The 6,568-nt window shown below is 29.2% G+C and overlaps 1 protein-coding gene across 1 annotated transcript in view; it reads left to right on the top strand.

Annotated features, from left to right (window-relative positions):
* The first annotated feature begins 283 nt into the window (after positions 1-283).
* The window catches only part of LOC117177689 (zinc finger protein 93-like), a 152,587-nt gene continuing 146,302 nt past the window's right edge, over positions 284-6,568 (top strand). Inside the window, exon 1 of the mRNA XM_033368544.1 lies at positions 284-309. The gene's annotated coding sequence lies outside the window, so the exon portion shown is untranslated. The remainder of the gene's footprint in view (positions 310-6,568) is intronic.

Raw genomic sequence — 6,568 nt, 5'->3', positions numbered from 1 at the left:
CAATGAACGTCACTCAAATCCAAGCAAGCGCAGATCAAGCCAGCTCTGTTGGGATCATTCACGAAGGATTAATAAGGAGACCTAACTCCGTTCCCCCACTTGGCAACAGAAACATTACCGTAAGTGATACGCACATTACAGGAGGATCTTAGATTTGAGTGCGCAGGTGCGCATTGTCCTCTTCCTATACATGGAAAAGTGTGCGAGTGAGAAAGTTTGTCAAATTGACGTAGTTGAGAGATTCTGTTTGTTTTGATGCAAGTGTCAGAAATGTGTTCTAAGGCATGAGGTAACCCCACTTTCTTGAAGGTAACATGTCTCTGTGTAGGCTTCTTCTTAAATACGTGAAATTGAACTCTGCACAATCATTCTCTTTCTCCTGGCTGATATCTGTAAAATTAGTAAAGAAATAGCTTTCAAAATTATGTTTCAAAATAATTGTATGTGAGTATTCTCAGGCGAAATAGTCTGGCCGGTTTGAGACTATTTGTAGGTTCGATTTGATTGATTTAGTCTCGGAGATAGTCAGAGAGATTTGGGTCCTTTGAAGAATGCTGCGACGATAATATACATATATACTAATATCCAATTTTCGAGTTGAATTCAAAAATGTTGTCTTTTTTGGCATATCTCATTCCATTTACGATAAAGGTTATTTTAAACATTAAAAAGAAGTTAGATATCTGAAATCATCGAAACCCGTAGATTCCGAATTATTATGTTTTAGACTGTTAACTATGAAATATAAAAAAATATTTTTCTTAATTTTTATCCGAAAGCTTAACAAAAGGACCCTCTGCTTGTTATTTATGATCGTATTTTTATTTCACTTTCGGAAAGGACATTTTAAAGCCTTTAAAACATTTAAACGAGCGACCTGGACCATTTAAATTCAAAAAAACGCGTGTAACGTTTCATTACTGTCTAAATCACGGTGACTCACGAGTGTCCCTTTCGCGCGCATGTAGTGAGCAAAGAATGAACAATTGTGACAATTTTTTCAATATTTTCCAACTCTGTCTAACCCATTCACAACTCGTGTTTCACGCATATAGCAATGAAAATCGAGTAGTGGGACAATCGAAATCCACAATATCGTTCAGAGATTTCATATTAAGGATCATAGCGTAGTTCTGAAACGTTTAATAGTTTAAATTTCTATCAAATTGTTGACTTTTAACGCCCAAAAGATGCATTTTTTACAAAACAGTAAAATTTTTAACAAAAAAGTTAATTTAAAGGCAAATAGATGAATTTTCAACTATAATTATGAATCCTTAATAAGAAAAAATTAATTTTTTTACTGAGTAGTTCAACTTTAAGTGAATAATCGAATTTTCCACCCAAAAAATTATAATTTTAAATTGTAAAAATATAGTTGCATTTACAACAAAATAATAGACTTTGCAACCAAAACATGTTTACAGTTGATGTTTCATCAAAAAAATTTAGTTTTCAGCCTATAAATTTTCCATAAAACAATTTAATTTCTACAAAGAAAGACGAATATTCAACACAAGACATGATTAATGTAAATCATTTCCTCATTTTATTCCCCAGAAAATTAAGTTTTTTTAATTTAGCAAACTTCAACTTAGTCATAACCTGGGTTAATCAAGATAGTAACAAATTTTGAGACACAAAGTTGCAATAGTTGAGAAAAGAGCTACAGTTATGATTAGTTCAACTAAAAATGAACCTTACGCGGAAAATTTTAATCAAAAGAACTCAAAGCAACGATTTTAATAAGCCCTGGAAAGTACTGAAAAATAATTATGTTTAACTTGATCTTAAAATACAATTCCCGTGCACCATTTGTGAATAAAATAACTTTTTCACATGTTAAATAAAAGTTTCAATACTAATTTGAGTCAATTTTATATGGTAGAATTTGAGTTTTTCTCTATATTATTTAAGAAGCGTAATTAATTTGACATTATATATGTCCCTTTCTCTTTTAAAAATAAAATGAGAATAATTTAATCTATTTATCTGATGAATAAGTTCAAAAAATAATAAGCAATATTATGGTTAAATATAACAAAAAATTAATAGGCCGGAACCACATTAAATCCGATGGTCCCGCTTTTGTTGCAATATAATTCAGTTTATACAAAAATTTGCATGAATCTGCATCAATAAAATTATTTATTTATTTTGCGCGCACTGTAAATCACTTAAACTTAGTTTTTTTGTTAATGCTTAAATTTTTATTTACTTTGCCATATAGCCTAATATACTGCCAGTAGGAAGCACAGAAACGCCGCCAGCGGATTCGTTCACGGCTGGCATCAAACATTAGCCAGCGCTTTTGCACGCAGTCAGTGATCCCAGATCTGAAACGAGACGTGGTCCAATCATCGACATATAGAAATGGGTCGGTAATGCTGTGGGGAGAACGGTAATGGGCTCTAGAGAGAGGGAGAGAGAGAAAAAAAACATTTGAAACGTAGCCCTACCTCTTTCTAGATAAAGCTGATTGGTAGAGAATATTTTGGTTGGGTGTAGTTTGGCGCAGCACAGAACCGTGCTTTGTGTCGCGAGTGCCCCCATAATGTGACGTTTATCGCACTTTTCAGAATTGATTCATTTATAATTTATTATCATTTATTGTAAATAAATATAAAAAATGGTGGCAGCCTGTGTAGTTTATGGGCGTTGTCAAGACGTTTATATTGGGATATGTTTTCATACGTAAGTAAAGTTATTCAATATAGTAAATCGCTTGGGGTGATTGATAGAGAGATTGATCAGAAACCTGGGTCGGAGCTGTGTTGCGGAATGAACGTGTTATTTACTTAAATAGCACGAGAATTCTGGACCAATCTGAAAAATCTCTGTCCCTTCTACACACTACTCCTTTCCCCTATCGAGTGAGTCACGCCTAACCCGAAAGGGAAATGACTTAATGGTGTATAAAAAATGTTACAACAGAAACAAAACCTCAAAATATGAAGTTTTGTACCAATGCAATACAAATGGTTATTTTTTATGTTATAGAAATATTGTTCAAATTTTTGACATTTTTTACATTATTTTTGAACTCACATAACAATTATTATTGTAGCATTTTCAATCCAATTTTAACAAGAATTTAAGGTTACCAAGTTTTTTTTAAAAATCTATCTAAAACAGGTATTTTACATGAATATTCTTTAAAATTCAATTTATTATTACTACAAATTTCTAATGTATTGATTATCTTTTTTTTTAATTAACCGTACAGAATATTTAGGCAATACCCGGGGCCACCAATTCATTTGACAGACTCCTGAAATAGATAAAGGCAGGTTTACGTCTCATATACCTTTTCTCTCTCTAGAGCCCATTTCAATTCTCCCCAAAGCGTTACCGGTCCATTTTTATATGTGGATGGGTCCAATGATATCACAGGTGTGTTCGTGTCAGCCCCATGCCACTTTTCTGGAGGGCTGTGGAAAATATTTGTCATGAGAATTAACGGTGGCCGTGTGGCGGCGCCAGCTAGGCAGTTGGCCTAGAATTCAAATATTGCACGGGGAAAGTGTTTAGAAAATGTTTTTCAAATGAAAATAATTTTATAATGGTTCTGGGTAAAAGATAAACCTAATGCATTTCTACTAACCAAAACAAATCGTTATTTGTGTAATTTTAAAATATCCGAATAGAAAATAGTCTAAATTTTATAACATTTTTTATTGTATGATATAATATATAATATAATATTTATTTTATTATTTAATTTAAATTCATTTTCGATTTTTAAATATTTTAATAAACCAATTATGTGTTTTAATGAACACAATTTGCTTCCTTATTTATTAATATCATAGGTTATTTTAAGTTCAAGAAATGAACCTTGTTAAAGTAATTTATAAAATGGAGGAAAATATGCTTATGTTAATTATAATTAATTTTGTAAAAGAACTCGAGGCGAACTTTTGATACAAATATTTTGGGTTTTCTTTAATTGACAATAAAAATTTAGAGTTTAATGTTTTCCTTTTTCTCTGTAGGTAAAAATTGCAATTCTTATTTAATTCTAATTCTGTATCGCTTCTTTTATAAATTTTTATTCCTTAAAAGGTTTTCTGCAAATCTTATAGGTAGTTTTTATTTTTTTAAATTATTTATGAACACTTATTGTTTACAAAAGTAATGATTATATAATCCCTAAATAAAAATTTTTATCTAAAACGTATCGATGAGATTTGCGGAGAATCTTTTCAGGAATAAAATAAGCCTTACAGCATTAGGATTGAATAATAGTTGCAACTTTTACCTAAAGTGAGAGAGAAAAACATAAAACTGTAAAAACTACTGTTAAATAAACAATAAAAATTATAAAATATCTATTTTAAAAGTTCACCTCAAGTTCTTTTTAAAAAAAGAATCGGCTTTAATTAACAATGAAATATTTTCCTCGATTTTATAAATCATTTTTAACAACGTTTATTTTTTACCTTGAAATAACTTGAGTTCATGTTTATTTTAAAAGCAGTATACTTTAAATTTCCTTTCCCTCTTAAATCTTAGGCTAAATTTCATGAAAATTGTTATGACGAAATAAAAATTTTTGAAATGAATTCATTAAAATTAATTAAATTTTGTTGCCTATGTAATTTTAGTTCATTTTTTTAAACATGAAATTTTTGTAAACTACCATTTTTTTTAACTCTGCAAAATAAAAAAAAAATAACTGAAATCCTCGAGCAAATAACTTTAAATTTTCCTAAAAATCCAGAGAATATTGTTTGATTTTTTAAAAACCTTTCCAAATTCATAAAAACCTCCTATTTTATAAAATTGTAAAAAATCTACATTTTTCTCCAAATTTTTATAATTATCAAATAAAGTATTTTTAAAAATGTTTTTAATATATCTGAACGTTCTAAATGTCTTAAAATTTTTTCAATTTTTCTTAAAATATTTTAAAGACAAAAAATTTACCTTCAAGACTCCCAGATTATTTTTCTTTTTTTTTTAAATACTTTGAAATCTTTTTAAAAAATCATTTAACGTTTTTCTGCGAATCTAAAGAAAACATTTTTATTCTCTTAAAACCTTCCGTAATTTTAATCCAGCTTCCTGCTTCAAAATCTTCAACAATCTACATCTTCTTCAAAATGAAGAAGTCATTAAAAATGTTAACAGTAATCTTGGGACAATTTTATTGTTCTCCTAAAACCTTTAAAAATTCTTAAAACGCTTTTCATTTTTTGTTCTAAATCATCAATAATGTACATTTCGTTTTAGATTTTTCGGAATATTTTTAAGATTTTTATTATTTTTTATTCTTTTCAAAACTACTGAAACTTCTACGAATAAAAAAAAATTAATCCGAAAAAATTGTTTCAAATCTCTCAGATTTTTTTTCGACATATTTTAAAATCTTCAAAACTTAAAATGATATACATTTATTAATCATTCTTTTTTGTATACTCGATTAAAATAATAATGATCAAGAATTCAAAACCTAAATGCACTGATAGACGAGAATTTGTAAATTATTTTGAAAACTTGGTTTCCGTGTTGCGATTTCTTATTTAGAATAAGATCCTTTAGTTCTTGTTCAATTCAAAAACAAATATAATAAAAATTTCCTTTTTGTCCTAAATCTTAAGCTATATTATATGAAAAGAGTTATGCCGAAAAGCAATTTTGTGAATTAATTTATTAAAATTAATTAAATTTATTTACAATTTATCATTTTAGTTCATTTTTTAAAACTTGAAAATATATTAAGATATAATTTTTTATTATATATTAAAAAATGCCCAATATTTACAGTTAATATTAACAAAAAATAATATTTTTTAAAAGAGAAAAACTGTAACAACATAACAGTATACCTATAAACTTTATGTGTAACACCGTAGCCACAAACACTACAGTTTGATATCGTCCCTAAAAATAGGATTTGCCATTATTTAACAATATTTAGATCGTTTGGTGGTTTGAAAAATTGAATTTTGTTACCTTTTCCTGCTACCGATTACTTTTTATCCCGATTTACAATAAAAACAAACGCTCTTCGCGATTTTTGTTCAAAATTTTAACACTGGGGATATTTAATCTAAAAGCCGTTTTTCAGTTTTCTTTCGCTTAGACAATGGAAAATGTCGAAAACATCGCTCAAAACATTCAAAGATTATTTAACACTGTCAGTAAATTACTTTTAATGTGTTATTAAATTCAACGTTATTATTTTGTCATGCATTTGCAACGATCCTAAGCCAACTGCATAGCTGGCGCCGCCACACAGCCACCGTCAACACATTGTACATTTTCACCTCAGAGTTCCAGGGGGCTGGTCAGTGTAAATATAGTAGGAGCCGATGTAAATGGATGGGTTGCGCGCGCAACCCATTTCTCCTCTTCTGAATTCGAAAACTCTAAGGTGCACGATTGCCGGTCGGAAGACTTTGGCGGTTCTATTTATATCTCTATCTGCTTTGAAATAAATTGAAGAGATTGGGATTTTAATATTTCCAGATTTCGATGCTGGCGATTCTCATGAATTGAATACTCCGCGCGTCTCTTTATATGCGTATATTTTGAGGTTACGATATTTCAAGTATAAAACATG

Source organism: Belonocnema kinseyi, chromosome 8 (assembly GCF_010883055.1).
Source record: "Belonocnema kinseyi isolate 2016_QV_RU_SX_M_011 chromosome 8, B_treatae_v1, whole genome shotgun sequence".
NCBI classification, from domain to species: Eukaryota; Metazoa; Arthropoda; class Insecta; order Hymenoptera; family Cynipidae; genus Belonocnema; species Belonocnema kinseyi.
Note: the sequence above shows the minus strand (reverse complement) of the source record. Positions and strands in the feature narration are given on the sequence as shown.